Raw genomic sequence first — 15,819 nt, forward strand, 5'->3', positions numbered from 1 at the left:
GGTGAGGGTTAGGGGTTAGGGGTTGGGGTTGTGGTTAGGGTTAGAGTAAGGGTTAGGGTGAGAGTATTAGGGTTAGGGTTTGGGTTCAGATTAGGGTACGGGTAAGGGTTAGGGCAAGGGTAAGTGTTAGGGTAAGGCTAAGGGTAAGGGTTAGGGTAAGGCTGAGGGTGAGGATAAGGTTTAGGGAAAGGGTTAGGTTTAGGGTAAGGATTAGGGTAAGGGTAAGGATTAGGGTTAGGTTTGGGGTAAGAATAAGGGTAAGCTAATGGTTAGGATAAGGGTAAGGGTTAGGGTAAAGGTTTTCATTTGTAAAAGCTGAAGCAGATGTTCTACTCCTAGTTTTTTCTTTATACGTAAATAAAAGTTTGAGCTAATTCCAGTTGGAAGAGTTCCAATTACTTGCTTGGTCATAATGTCTTTTAATATTGAAAGCTGCAGCAAAAGCATGGGGATTTTTGCTTCTAGAAACACCTTACTTCTCTTGTCTGCACTATGTATGCTTTTGAGCTAAAACTAATTAAAAAATGAAAAGAAAAATCACACACACACCAAAAAAAAAAAAAAAAAAACACAGCTGCTGCTGCTCTCTTCCTACTTCCTTGTGCTTTGCCCCTTCCCTTCCCAGGTGATTGGATTTGGGTGCTAGTCGGGGCCAAATGGTATGTGAGTCCCAGGCATCCCCTCAGAGAGCTCATTCTGCTTGGGCTGCTCTTTGGGGTGTTTGTTTTTCCTTCGGTCAGTTGCAGGCTTCTTCAGGTGGATGAGAGTTTATGGACTGATGCGTTTCCAAGTAGCGAGGGGTACGCACATCTTTTTGAGGTAACAGCTAGTAGGATCTGTTAGAATAATGTAGTACTTGGTGCCTTTATTGCATGCAGTTCTTTATCAGGTGAGTAACTGTTGCGAGTAACTGAAGTCAATGTTACTTGGTGTGTTTGCTATGCAGTGCCTGTGCGGACTATTGCACGAGACACAGCTTTCTGACATCTGGCCCAGCAACTACTAAATAAGGGGAGGGGAGAAGCTGAAGAACGACCAAAGGACAAAGCCTGGGAGGAAGACTACGAGCCTTCAGTACGAGCGGCCCCCAGAGGGACCACCGGAGACTGATAACGCCTGCACCAGTGGGAGGGTTTGGATTCTGGGAACTAATTAGAATAACCCTGCCTTTTGTAGAAGTAGTAATGAATATGTATTAGCCTAGCAGCATAAAAACCAGCCGCCTGATGTAACTTGTGTGCGTCTTGGTGGAGCAGAGACTCCTGGCGCACCCAGCGCTGCTTGCTTACCTCTATTCCTTTAATAAATCATAAACATTAATTGTAAGCCTATTTGGGACTCGGTCATTTATTACAAGTGGGACCTCCCGATGGGTGGAAGCTGTCGGGATAGCTCGGGATGCTGAGGCGTGGTGCTGCAAGGAGGTTGGTGGTCGGTGGCGCCCTGGGGCAGGCCGAATTGGGAGGGGGCGAGGCGGCGGGTGGTCGGTGGCTTCTGTGGAAAAGGCGCTTGTATGGGGGGGCTGCGCATTCAGAGGAACCTTGACAGGCTGCAGATAGGGGCAGGCAGGAACCTTTTGAAGTTCAGGAGAGGGAAATGCCAAGCCCTACCCCTAGGGAGAAACACCTCTGTTTACCAGCACTGGCTAGCTCGATACTGAATAAGCATTTCTTCATGGAAGGGGTGCTTTGCTATTAGAACAGGCTGCCCGGGGAAGTGGTAAGAGACCCGATCCTTAAAAGTATTGAAGAGACATGTGGACATAGCCCGGGAGTCCGGCCTCCGGCAGGGCGGGAGCTGGCTCTTCCGAGCCCCTGTGCTCCGGTCTTGTGCGACGCGTTTGCAAGCAGCACCGGGTGCCGGGTCCGACATCGGACGGTTCGGGGACGGCGATTCCGGGGCCGTCGGCTAGCGGGGGCCGGCTATGTCGTGTCCCGGGGATCCGACTTCAGGGGGCGTGGGGGCCGGCCGTGCAGTGAAGCGGGGGGCTGGCGTCCGCCGGCTTCCCAGAGAGCGGGCTTTCGGTGCCGTGCGGTTCGGTGGCCGGCCGTCCCGAAACCCTGGGCACCGGTCTTGTGCTAGACTCCGCGGGCTCCGGGGCCGAACTCGGCTTCTCGGGGCCGGCGGTCGCGGTGTCCAGGTGTCCCGCCTCGGGCGGCGCGGGGCCGGCTGTCCCTAGCAGCTGGGTTCCCAAGAGCTTCTGGGCTCCCAAGCGTCGCCCAAGACCGGATCCCAGAGAATCGGGACGGCCGGCCGCACCGCTGCGACTAGCACAAGCGTCTCCCGACAACGGAGCCCAGGAGCTTGCGAGGGTCAGATTCCGCGCCCCGGGATAGAGAAACGGGGAGCGCGGGTCGGCCGGCCGCAGCTTCGCACGGGACCGAACCCCCTGTCTCCGGCACGGCCAGACCCCGAGCCGGCAGACAGCAGCCTCCCGCTTCACGGCACAGTCGGCCCCCAACCCGCCCGAGTTCTGATCGCCGGGACACGGGACAGCCGGCCGCGCCGCCCGAGGCCGGACACCTGGAGCCCGGGACCGCCGTCCCTGACAAAGCCAAAGTCGGACCCGGACCCCGCTGCGGCTAGCACACGCGTCGCCCAGGACCGCAGCCTAGGACCTCGGGACGGTCGCATCCCGCGCCTCCGGCAGGAGCTACCCGGGAGGGCAGGACGGCCTGCCGCAGCTCCGCAAGAGACTGAACCTGCTGGATTCCGGGACGGCCAGAGCCCGAGCCGGTGGGCAGCAGCCTCCCGCTTCACGGCTCGGCAGGCACCCACGTCGCCCGACTTCGGACCCACGGGACAGCCGGCACCCGCGCCGCCGGAGGCCGGACACACGGGCCTCGGCATCGCCGTCCCCGAACCGCACGAAGTCACACACGGTCTCCGGTGCGTCCAGCACACGCATCGCAAAGACCGGAGCCCAGATTATAGGATCAGCCAGCCCCGCGCCGCCCGAGGTCGGACCGGGAACCCGGTGCGCTTGGCACATGCGTCGCCCAAGAACGGCACCCAGGGCCGCGGGATGGTCGTGCGTCACTCAGCCCGAGTTCGGACCCCCGGAACACGGGACAGCCGGCACTCGTGCCTGGCTCTTAGGGACTTGGAAAGAGTCCTGATGCTGTGCCAGCACTATGCAGCAATAGGCACAACACTGGAGTGATTTCAGTGTTGTTCCAGCTACGAGTGCAGAGTACAGCACTGTGCGGGCTGCTGCAGGGAAACGGTGACTCCAGCTCAGACAGACGCAACACAACTTCCACCCCTTATTCCATAACATTTGTGTCACAATCAGGTACAGTTTAGTATATAGATGGTCTCATCACCATAGTTTTCTGTCCATTGAAGCATTTTTATGTCTGTACTTCTCTTTATTCTATAGGTATTTTCCCAAAATGCTCATAAAAAACTGTTGATGGTTTCACCATCATCTGTCAAAGTGGTCACTCAGGGCAGGCGAAGTTGGTTTTCTTGACACCAGCACCAGCTTAGCTCACATCACTGTTGCACTTGCCTGGTTCCTTGCAAATTTGACCTTTCATTGGTTCTGCAGTGTCCTCCTACAACACATAACTTGGATGACAGATTAATTTTCTCCCAGTGTTAAATCTCCTTGAGGCACACACTTGATATCCCCATCTTTCTGCATCACCCACCAGGTATACCCTGGACCTTGGGCAAAGACAATCCCACGAGTGGGTTTGCCTTTTCCCATGGCAGGGGCAACCCACACCGCCTTCCCCATCCACTTCCCCACATGCACTACAGTGACTTTAGCTTCTCCCACAGTGTGTAGTGGTTTTGTTTCAGCAGGACCAGCACGGCTTTCAGACCCCCTGTTGTTAACTAAGCAAGTGGCCTCTGGTAGGTTTATATCCTAATATTTCCATGTCGCAGCACCCAATGCTCGCAGCATAGTTTTTAACAGTCCATTGTACCTCTCAATCTTCCCAGAGGCTTGTGGCATCCCAGCTGCTTGGCTTCGTTGCCTTCTAGCTGTTGGGTATTGGCCCCACTATCCCAGCGTCGAAGCAGCCAAGTGAGGATGTGCTCACCTGGACGGCGACTGAAGGCTTTTCGTATTTCTCGCAGCTCACTCAAGGATAGAGACCGAGTAGTTTCTGATTCATCTATGATTTCAGTCTCTTCTTCGTGATGTTGCCGTGATAACGCTGCTTTAGAGCCGCTTGCCTTTTCCTCTTCTCCCTCATCCATAGGAGGCGCTCCTTCCCTTACTAAACGACCTGATCTCCGTTTCCACTGTTTTGTCTTTACTACGGGGGCGACTGATACCAAAGATGGTCGGTCCTCTGGGGTGATCACAGTGTGTGCTGTCTCATCATCAAATTCAAGAACCTCCCTATCCCCTTGAGGGTGCTGGGCAATGTTAATTGACATCTGATAGGCGTAAGCCAGACCCCAGCAGAGAGCAGCCAGCTAGAGGAGTTCTCTAGTATTGCCAGGGTCAGGGCATACATCTTTCAAACATTCTAACAACTTTCTTGGATTTTGTACTTGTTCAGGGGTGAAATTTAGAACCATTGGAGGAGAAAACCGTGATAGGTACCTGCCCAAATCCCCCCACACACCTTGCCACCCACAACTTTGTCTGGGGACAGGTCCCTGGATAATATTCTTAATAAACTGCTTTGCCTTGGGGAAGAAGACAAACACTACACCTAGTATATGAGGATAATATCTCACCAGGGGTATCCAAGATACTGAAAGGCTGCTGTAATTAGCCCACAGGGAGAAAAGTAGAAGGCACCACACCCGATATTATTCACTGATTGACTGCTGGGAGCAAAAAAGAAGGCACTGTAATTCTTAATATTGTCAATAATATAATCTCCAGGAGACCAGGAGGATAACAATGCCGGGCTTGAATACCAAACCAAACTGAAGGCCAGTATGTTACAGCACAACATGTTAAAAAAACAAGCACAGACTTCAACATTTTCTCCGATCGGATGTAAAGGAAAAAAGAAAACAGAGTGGGCTACATACAACATATCCACACAGAAAAGTATTACCAGAAAACCGAGCATTATGACAACCAATATGTTAGTTGTAAATACTTCAATCAATACTACTGTTATCTCAACCCTCGAGCCCCACGTTGGGCGCCAAAAAGGACAGTGGTGGTTTTACTCAGGTGGGCAGCCGAGCTCCACCACAAGCGCTCCCTCACTCCCCCTCTCGTCAAAGAGGGAGGGGGAGAAAATACAACACAATCCCGGGGCACGGGATTCTGTCCTCCGGTGGCGCGGGTGCCAGTTGTCCTGTGTTCCGGGGGTCCGAACTCGGGCTGAGTGACGCACGACCATCCCGCGGCCCTGGGTGCCGTTCTTGGGCGACGCATGTGCCAAGCGCACCGGGTTCCCGGTCCGACCTCGGGCGGCGCGGGGCTGGCTGATCCTATAATCTGGGCTCCGGTCTTTGCGATGCGTGTGCTGGACGCACCGGAGACCGTGTGTGACTTCGTGCGGTTCGGGGACGGCGATGCCGAGGCCCGTGTGTCCGGCCTCCGGCGGCGCGGGTGCCGGCTGTCCCGTGGGTCCGAAGTCGGGCGACGTGGGTGCCTGCCGAGCCGTGAAGCGGGAGGCTGCTGCCCACCGGCTCGGGCTCTGGCCGTCCCGGAATCCAGCAGGTTCGGTCTCTTGCGGAGCTGCGGCAGGCCGTCCTGCCCTCCCGGGTAGCTCCTGCCGGAGGCGCGGGATGCGACCGTCCCGAGGTCCTAGGCTGCGGTCCTGGGCGACGCGTGTGCTAGCCGCAGCGGGGTCCGGGTCCGACTTTGGCTTTGTCAGGGACGGCGGTCCCGGGCTCCAGGTGTCCGGCCTCGGGCGGCGCGGCCGGCTGTCCCGTGTCCCGGCGATCAGAACTCGGGCGGGTTGGGGGCCGACTGTGCCGTGAAGCGGGAGGCTGCTGTCTGCCGGCTCGGGGTCTGGCCGTGCCGGAGACAGGGGGTTCGGTCCCGTGCGAAGCTGCGGCCGGCCGACCCGCGCTCCCCGTTTCTCTATCCCGGGGCGCGGAATCTGACCCTCGCAAGCTCCTGGGCTCCGTTGTCGGGAGACGCTTGTGCTAGTCGCAGCGGTGCGGCCGGCCGTCCCGATTCTCTGGGATCCGGTCTTGGGCGACGCTTGGGAGCCCAGAAGCTCTTGGGAACCCAGCTGCTAGGGACAGCCGGCCCCGCGCCGCCCGAGGCGGGACACCTGGACACCGCGACCGCCGGCCCCGAGAAGCCGAGTTCGGCCCCGGAGCCCGCGGAGTCTAGCACAAGACCGGTGCCCAGGGTTTCGGGACGGCCGGCCACCGAACCGCACGGCACCGAAAGCCCGCTCTCTGGGAAGCCGGCGGACGCCAGCCCCCCGCTTCACTGCACGGCCGGCCCCCACGCCCCCTGAAGTCGGATCCCCGGGACACGACATAGCCGGCCCCCGCTAGCCGACGGCCCCGGAATCGCCGTCCCCGAACCGTCCGATGTCGGACCCGGCACCCGGTGCTGCTTGCAAACGCGTCGCACAAGACCGGAGCACAGGGGCTCGGAAGAGCCAGCTCCCGCCCTGCCGGAGGCCGGACTCCCGGGCTATGTCCACATGTCTCTTCAATACTTTTAAGGATCGGGTCTCTTACCACTTCCCCGGGCAGCCTGTTCTAATAGCAAAGCACCCCTTCCATGAAGAAATGCTTATTCAGTATCGAGCTAGCCAGTGCTGGTAAACAGAGGTGTTTCTCCCTAGGGGTAGGGCTTGGCATTTCCCTCTCCTGAACTTCAAAAGGTTCCTGCCTGCCCCTATCTGCAGCCTGTCAAGGTTCCTCTGAATGCGCAGCCCCCCCATACAAGCGCCTTTTCCACAGAAGCCACCGACCACCCGCCGCCTCGCCCCCTCCCAATTCGGCCTGCCCCAGGGCGCCACCGACCACCAACCTCCTTGCAGCACCACGCCTCAGCATCCCGAGCTATCCCGACAGCTTCCACCCATCGGGAGGTCCCACTTGTAATAAATGACCGAGTCCCAAATAGGCTTACAATTAATGTTTATGATTTATTAAAGGAATAGAGGTAAGCAAGCAGCGCTGGGTGCGCCAGGAGTCTCTGCTCCACCAAGACGCACACAAGTTACATCAGGCGGCTGGTTTTTATGCTGCTAGGCTAATACATATTCATTACTACTTCTACAAAAGGCAGGGTTATTCTAATTAGTTCCCAGAATCCAAACCCTCCCACTGGTGCAGGCGTTATCAGTCTCCGGTGGTCCCTCTGGGGGCCGCTCGTACTGAAGGCTCGTAGTCTTCCTCCCAGGCTTTGTCCTTTGGTCGTTCTTCAGCTTCTCCCCTCCCCTTATTTAGTAGTTGCTGGGCCAGATGTCAGAAAGCTGTGTCTCGTGCAATAGTCCGCACAGGCACTGCATAGCAAACACACCAAGTAACATTGACTTCAGTTACTCGCAACAGTTACTCACCTGATAAAGAACTGCATGCAATAAAGGCACCAAGTACTACATTATTCTAACAGATCCTACTAGCTGTTACCTCAAAAAGATGTGCGTACCCCTCGCTACTTGGAAACGCATCAGTCCATAAACTCTCATCCACCTGAAGAAGCCTGCAACTGACCGAAGGAAAAACAAACACCCCAAAGAGCAGCCCAAGCAGAATGAGCTCTCTGAGGGGATGCCTGGGACTCACATACCATTTGGCCCCGACTAGCACCCAAATCCAATCACCTGGGAAGGGAAGGGGCAAAGCACAAGGAAGTAGGAAGAGAGCAGCAGCAGCAGCAGCTGTGTTTGTTTTTTTTTTTTTTTGTGTGTGTGTGTGTGTGTGATTTTTCTTTTTATTTTTTAATCAGTTTTAGCTCAAAAGCATGCATAGTGCAGACAAGAGAACTAGGGTGTTTCTAGAAGCAAAAATCCCCATGCTTTTGCTGCAGCTTTCAATATTAAAAGACATTATGACCAAGCAAGTAATTGGAACTCTTCCAACTGGAATTAGCTCAAACTTTTATTTACGTATAAAGAAAAAACGAGGAGTAGAACATCTGCTCCATCTTTTCCTCTTTCACCTTGCCATAGGCAGCTCTGGCTGTGACGTCCCAGATTGCATACTGTGTTTCAGCTTTAACAAATGAAAACCTTTACCCTAACCCTTACCCTTATCCTAACCATTAGCTTACCCTTATTCTTACCCCAAACCTAACGCTAATCCTTACCCTTACCCTAAACCTAACCCTTTCCCTAAACCTTATCCTCACCCTAACCCTTACCCTTAGCCTTACCCTAACACTTACCCTTGCCCTAACCCTTACCCGTACCCTAATCTGAACCCAAACCCTAACCCTAATACTCTCACCCTAACCCTTACTCTAACCCTAACCACAACCCCAACCCCTAACCCCTAACCCTCACCCTAACCCTCTAAACCTACCCCTAACCTATCCCTCACCCTAACCCCCTAAGCCTAACCCTAACCCTCTAAGCCTAACAATAACCCCCAACCCCAACCCTCACCCGAAACCCTAACTCTAGCCCCAGCCCTAGCCCCTAACCCTAGTTCCCGAGAACTACATCTCCCGGTATGCTCTGGGCATTCAACATGGCCTCCCGGAAGTCCCGAATCCGAAAACTACATTTCCCGGCATACCATGGGTACGCAACATGGCCTCCCGGAAGTCCGGAGTCCCGAGAACTACATCTCCCGGCATGCTCTGGGCACACAACATGGCCTCCCAGTGCCGGAAAACTACACCTACCAGCATTCCCCGCACAGCCAGCATGGCCAATCACAGGCCGAGTGCTCGAGAACTGCATTTACCAGCACTCACTGGAACCCTCACCGCCCTTACAAAAAAAGCCTCAAGCCCTAACATCCAAAAAACCTCAAAACCCCTACAGACCTAACCCAAACTATTTACCACACTAAACCCCTGAAGACCTATGCCTAAAACCCCCAACCCAAAATCTTAGGATGCTCAAAACCCAAACCCAACCCAAAACGTTAGGAATGCTCAAAGCCCTAGCCCAAAAACTTAGGGCGCTCCAAACCCTAACCCCAAAACATTAAGACGCAAAAAACCCTAACCCAAAAACTTAGGGTAATACACCATAAATGTTTGTTCATTGTCTTTTGCATTATAAAAACAAGGAGTTCTGTTTGAGGAGCGGGAGTTGCGAAAGCTCCCTGCTGAAGTAAGGAGCTGCATAATGCTTGCCTAGACACTATGAAAATACTTTTGCTTAATTTTCTTAAAACCGTTGGGTTTCGTTGGGTTTTCCATGGTCATCATGGTGGAAAAGTGTAAATTGTGGGTTTTGGAGAACATCAGGTAGGTTTATGAGGACTTTTGGGGCAGATTCAAGGTTTTTAGGGTTTTCTTCTGTTTTTTTCTAGTGATCCAGTTGTTTTTCGGCATGTTTTTGACGTGTTTTGGGTTCTCCGTTGGGTTTCGTTGGGTTTTCCGTGGTCATCATGGTGGAAAAGGGTAAATGGTGGGTTTTGGAGAACATCAGGTAGGTTTAGGGGGACTTTTGGGGTGGATTCATGGTATTTGTTTTTTTTTTCTGTTTTTTTTTTTTTTTTTTGGGGGGTGATCCCGTTCTTTTTTGGTGTGTTTTTGATGTGTTTTTGGGTCTCCATTAGGTTTTGTTGGGTTCTTGTTGGTCATCATGTTGGAAAAGTGTAAATTGTGGGTTTTGGAGAATATCAGGTGTTTTTAAGTTTTTTTGGGTGGTGTATCTATGGTTTTGGGGGAATTCTTCTGTTTTTTTTTAGCGTTTTCTTCTGTTTTTGGGGTGGTCCCGTTCTTTTTTGGGGTGTTTTGGACGTGTTTTGGGTTCTCCGTTGGGTTTCGTTGGGTTTTCCATAGTCATCATGGTGGAAAAGGGTAAATTTGTGGGTTTTGGAGAACATCAGGTAGGTTTAGGCTGGTTTTGGGATTGGATCTGTGCTTTTTGGGGATTTTCTTCCAGTTTATGGGTGATCCCTTTCTTTTTTGGGGTGTTTTTGACGTGTTTTGGTGTCTCCTTTTGGGTTTTCGTTTGGTTCATGTTGGTCATCATGGTGAAAATTGTAAATTTTGGGGGGGGGAATTTTCTTCCAGTTTTGGGGGTGATCCCGTTCTTTTTTGGGGTGTTTTTGACATGTTTTGGGGTCTCTGTTGGGTTTTGTTGGGTTCTTGTTTTTCATCATGTTGGAAAAGTTTAACTTGCATGTTTTGGAGAACATCAGGTAGGTTTAGTGTCGTTTTGGGGTGGATCTATTTTTTTGGGGTTTTCTTTCGTTTTGGGGGGTTATCCCATTCTTTTTTGGGGTGTTTTTGACTTGTTTTGGGGTCTCCGTTGGGTTTTAGTTGGATTCTCGTTGGTCGTTAAGGTAAATGGGAGTGGATTGTGGGTTTTGAAGAAGATCAGGTGAGTTTAGGGTGGTTTTGCGGGGAAATTCATAGTTTTTGGTGTTTTTTCTTCTGATTCAGTTCTTTTTTGGGGTGTTTTTGATGTGTTTTGGGGTCTCCGTTGGTTTTTGTTGTGTTCTTGTTGTTCATCATGGTGAAAACGGGTAAATTGTGGGTATTGGAGAACATCAGGTAGGTTTAGGGGGACTTTTGGGGTGGATCAACGGCTTTTAGGGTTTTCTTCCAGTTTTGGGGGTGATCCCGCTTTTTTTTGTGGTGTTTTTGACGTGTTTTGGGGTTTCCGTTGTGTTTTGTTGATTTCCTAATGTGTTTTAAGTTTGTTGGGAGTGGACTTTGGGATTTGGAGAACATCAGGTAGGTTTAGTGTGGTTTTGGGGTGGATCTATGTTTTTTTGGGGTTTTCTTTCTTTTTTAGGGGTTATCCTGTTCTTGTTTGGGGTGTTTTTGACTTGTTTTGGGGTCTCCCTTGGGTTTTAGTTGGTCCTTAAGGGAAATGGGAGTGGATTGTGGGTTTTGAAGAAGATCAGGTGAGTTTAGGGTGGTTTTGCGGGGAAATTCATAGTTTTTGGTGTTTTTTCTTCTGATTCAGTTCTTTTTTGGGGTGTTTTTGACGTGTTTTGGGGTTTCCGTTGGGTTTCGTTGAGTTCCTAATGGGTTTTATGGTGGTTGGGAGTGGACATTTGGATTTGGAGAACATCAGGTACGTTTAGAGTGGTTTTGGGATTGGATCCGTGCTTTTTGGGGTTTTCTTTCGTTTTGGGGGTGATCCTGTTCTTGTTTGGGGTGTTTTTGACGTGTTTTGGGTTCTCCGTTGGGTTTCGTTGTGTTTTCCGTGGTCATCATGGTGGAAAAGTGTAAATTGTGGGTTTTGGAGAACATCAGGTAGGTTTATGAGGACTTTTGGGGCAGATTCATGGTTTTTAGGGTTTTCTTCTGTTTTTTCTAGTGATCCAGTTGGTTTTCGGCGTGTTTTTGACGTGTTTTGTGGTCTCCATTGGGTTTCATTGGGTTTTCCGTGGTCATCATGGTGGAAAAGTGTAAATTGTGGGTTTTGGAGAACATCAGGTAGATTTAGGGTGTTTTGGGGGTGGATCTATGGTTTTGGGGGATTTTGTTCCAGTTTTGGGGTGATCGAATTCATTTTTGGGGTGTTTCTGACGTGTTTTGGGTTCTTCGTTGGGTTTCGTTGGGTTTTCCGTTGTCATCATGGTGGAAAAGTGTAAATTGTGGGTTTTGGAGAACATCAGGTAGGTTTAGGGCGACTTTTGGGGTGGATTCATGATATATGGGGTTTTCTTCTGTTTTTTTTTTTTTTTTTTTTTTTTTTTGGGGGGGGGTGATCCAATTCATTTTGGGGGTGTTTTTGACGTGTTTTGGGGTCTCCATTGGGTTTCGTTGCGTTTTCCGTGGTCATCATGGTGGAAAAGGGTAAATTGTTGGTTTTGGAGAACATCAGGTAGGTTTAGGTTGGTTTTGGGATTGGATCTATGGTTTTGGGGGAATTTCTTTTGTTTTTGGGGGTGATCCCGTTCTTTTTTGGGGTGTTTTTGACGTGTTTTGGGGTCTCCGTTGGTATTCCTTGGGTTTTATGTGGTCATGGTGGTGGAAAATTGTAAATTGTGGGTTTTGGAGAACTTCAGGTAGGTTTAGGGGAATTTTGGGGTGGATTCATGGTATTTGGTCTTTTCTTCTGTTTTTTTTTGGGTGATCCTGTTCTTTTTTGGGGTGTTTATGACGTGTTTTGGGGTCTCCGTTGGGTTTTAGTTGGGTTCTTGTTGGTCATCATGGTGAAAAAGTGTAAATTGTGGCTTTTGGAGAACATCAGGTAGGTTTAGGGGGACTTTTGGGGCAGAGTCATGTTTTTTGGTGTTTTCTTCTGTTTCTTGGGGTGGTCCGGTTCTTTTTTGGGAAGTTTTTGAGGTGTCTGGGGGTCTCCGTTGGGTTTTGTTGTGTACTCGTTGGTCATCGTGGTGGAAAATGGTAAATTGTGGGTTTTGGAGAACATCAGGTAGGTTTAGGGTGGTTTTGGGATTGGATCCGTGCTTTTTGGGGATTTTCTTCCAGTTTATGGGTGATCCCTTTATTTTTGAGGTGTTTTTGACGTGTTTTGGTGTCTCGTTTTGGGTTTTCGTTTGGTTCATGTTGGTCATCCTGGTGAAAAAGTGTAAATTGTGGCTTTTGGAGAACATCAGGTAGGTTTAGGGGGACTTTTGGTGTGGATCTATGGCTTTTGGGGTTTTCTTTCGTTTTTAGGGTTTATCCCGTTCTTGTTTTGGGTGTTTTTGACTTCTTTTGGGGTCTCCGTTGGGTTTCGTTGGGTTTTCCATGGTCATCATGTTGGAAAATTGTAAATTGTGGGTTTTGGAGATCATCAGGTAGGTTTAGGGTGGTTTTGGGGTGGATCTATGATTTTGAAGGATTTTCTTCCAATTTTGGGGGTGATCCCTTTCTTTTTTTTTTTTTTTTTTTTTTTTTTTTTGACGTGTTTTTTGGTCTCCATTGGGTTTCGTTGGGTTTTCCATGGTCATCAATGTGGAAAAGTGTAAATTGTGGGTTTTGGAGAACTTCAGGTTGGTTTAGGGGGATTTTTGGTGTGGATCTATGGCTTTTGGGGTTTTCTTTCGTTGTTGGGGTTGAACCAGTTCTTTTTTGGGGTGTTTTTGACGTTTTTGGGGTCTCCGTTGGGTTTTGTTGGGTTCTCGTTGGTCGTTAAGCTAAATGGGAGTGGATTGTGGGTTTTGAAGAAGATCAGGTGAGTTTAGGGTGATTTGGGAGGGAAATGCATAGTTTTGTTTTTTTTTTCTTCTGATCCAGTTCTTTTTTGGGGTGTTTTTGACGTGTTTTGGGGTTTCCGTTGTGGTTTGTTGAGTTCCTAATGGGTTTTATGGTGGGTGGGAGTGGATTTTGGGATCTGGAGAAGATCAGGTAGTTTTAAGGGTTTTCTTGGGGTTAAATCACGTATTTTCTTCTGATCCGGTTTGCTTTTGGGATGTTTTTGAGGTGTTTTGGGGTTTCTGTTGCGTTTTGTTTAGTTCCTAATGGGTTTTATGGTGGTTGGGAGTGGACTTTGGGATTTGGAGAAGATCAGGTAGGTTTAGGGTGGTTTTGGGATTGGATCCATGCTTTTTGGGGATTTTCTTCCAGTTTTGGGGGTTATCCCGTTCTTTTTTGGGGTGTTTTTGACATGTTTTGATGTCTCTGTTGGGTTTCGTTGGGTTTTCTGTTGGCATCTTGGTGGAAAAGGGTAAATTGTGGGTTTTGGAGAACTTCAGGTAGGTTTAGGGGGACTTTTGGGGTGGATTCATGGTATTTGGGGTTTTCTTCTGTTTTTTGGGGTGATCCTGTTCTTTTTTGGGCTGTTTTTGACGTGTTTTGGGGTTGTCCGTTGGGTTTTGTTGGGTTCTCGTTGGTCATCATTGTGAAAAAGGGTAAATTGTGGGTTTTGGAGAACATCAGGTAGGCTTAGGGGGACTTTTGGGGTGGATCTATGGCATTTGGGTTTTTCTTCTGTTTTTGGGGGAGATCCTGTTCTTTTTTGTTTTTTGTTTTTTTTTTTTTTTTTTTTTTTTGACATGTTTTTTGTCTCCATTGGGTTTCGTTGGGTTTTCCATGGTCATCATGGTGGAAAAGGGTAAATTTGTGGGTTTTGGAGAACATCAGGTAGGTTTAGGCTGGTTTTGGGATTGGATCTGTGCTTTTTGGGGATTTTCTTCCAGTTTATGGGTGATCCCTTTCTTTTTTGGGGTGTTTTTGACGTGTTTTGGTGTCTCCTTTTGGGTTTTCGTTTGGTTCATGTTGGTCATCATGGTGAAAATTGTAAATTTTTGGGGGGGGAATTTTCTTCCAGTTTTGGGGGTGATCCCGTTCTTTTTTGGGGTGTTTTTGACATGTTTTGGGGTCTCTGTTGGGTTTTGTTGGTTTCTTGTTTTTCATCATGTTGGAAAAGTTTAACTTGCGTGTTTTGGAGAACATCAGGTAGGTTTAGTGTCGTTTTGGGGTGGATCTATTTTTTTGGGGTTTTCTTTCGTTTTTGGGGGTTATCCCATTCTTTTTTGGGGTGTTTTTGACTTGTTTTGGGGTCTCCGTTGGGTTTTAGTTGGATTCTCGTTGGTCCTTAAGGGAAATGGGAGTGGATTGTGGGTTTTGAAGAAGATCAGGTGAGTTTAGGGTGGTTTTGCGGGGAAATTCATAGTTTTTGGTGTTTTTTCTTCTGATTCAGTTCTTTTTTGGGGTGTTTTTGATGTGTTTTGGGGTCTCCGTTGGTTTTTGTTGTGTTCTTGTTGTTCATCATGGTGAAAACGGGTAAATTGTGGGTATTGAAGAACATCAGGTAGGTTTAGTGTGGTTTTGGGGTGGATCTATGTTTTTTTGGGGTTTTCTTTCTTTTTTAGGGGTTATCCTGTTCTTGTTTGGGGTGTTTTTGACTTGTTTTGGGGTCTCCGTTGGGTTTTAGTTGGATTCTCGTTGGTCCTTAAGGGAAATGGGAGTGGATTGTGGGTTTTGAAGAAGATCAGGTGAGTTTAGGGTGGTTTTGCGGGGAAATTCATAGTTTTTGGTGTTTTTTCTTCTGATTCAGTTCTTTTTTGGGGTGTTTTTGACGTGTTTTGGGGTTTCCGTTGGGTTTCGTTGAGTTCCTAATGGGTTTTATGGTGGTTGGGAGTGGACATTTGGATTTGGAGAACATCAGGTACGTTTAGAGTGGTTTTGGGATTGGATCCGTGCTTTTTGGGGTTTTCTTTGGTTTTGGGGGTGATCCTGTTCTTGTTTGGGGTGTTTTTGACGTGTTTTGGGTTCTCCGTTGGGTTTCGTTGTGTTTTCCGTGGTCATCATGGTGGAAAAGTGTAAATTGTGGGTTTTGGAGAACATCAGGTAGGTTTATGAGGACTTTTGGGGCAGATTCATGGTTTTTAGGGTTTTCTTCTGTTTTTTCTAGTGATCCAGTTGGTTTTCGGCGTGTTTTTGACGTGTTTTGTGGTCTCCGTTGGGTTTCGTTGGGTTTTCCGTGGTCATCATGGTGGAAAAGTGTAAATTGTGGGTTTTGGAGAACATCAGGTAGATTTAGGGTGTTTTGGGGGTGGATCTATGGTTTTGGGGGATTTTGTTCCAGTTTTGGGGTGATCGAATTCATTTTTGGGGTGTTTCTGACGTGTTTTGGGTTCTTCGTTGGGTTTCGTTGGGTTTTCTGTTGGCATCTTGGTGGAAAAGGGTAAATTGTGGGTTTTGGAGAACTTCAGGTAGGTTTAGGGGGACTTTTGGGGTGGATTCATGGTATTTGGGGTTTTCTTCTGTTTTTTGGGGTGATCCTGTTCTTTTTTGGGCTGTTTTTGACGTGTTTTGGGGTTGTCCGTTGGGTTTTGTTGGGTTCTCGTTGGTCATCATTGTGAAAAAGGGTAAATTGTGGGTTTTGG

General features: G+C 49.3%; 1 long non-coding RNA gene across 1 annotated transcript; it reads left to right on the forward strand.

Annotated features, from left to right (window-relative positions):
* The first annotated feature begins 744 nt into the window (after positions 1-744).
* Positions 745-1,331, forward strand: LOC311428853. Its single transcript, XR_014687921.1, has 2 exons — positions 745-819; positions 947-1,331. It is a non-coding gene; the product is annotated as an uncharacterized lncRNA (long non-coding RNA).
* Positions 1,332-15,819: the final 14,488 nt, after the last annotated feature.

The sequence above is a fragment of the Aythya ferina genome (assembly GCF_964211825.1).
Source record: "Aythya ferina genome assembly, contig: HAP1_SCAFFOLD_163, whole genome shotgun sequence".
NCBI classification, from domain to species: domain Eukaryota; kingdom Metazoa; phylum Chordata; class Aves; order Anseriformes; family Anatidae; genus Aythya; species Aythya ferina.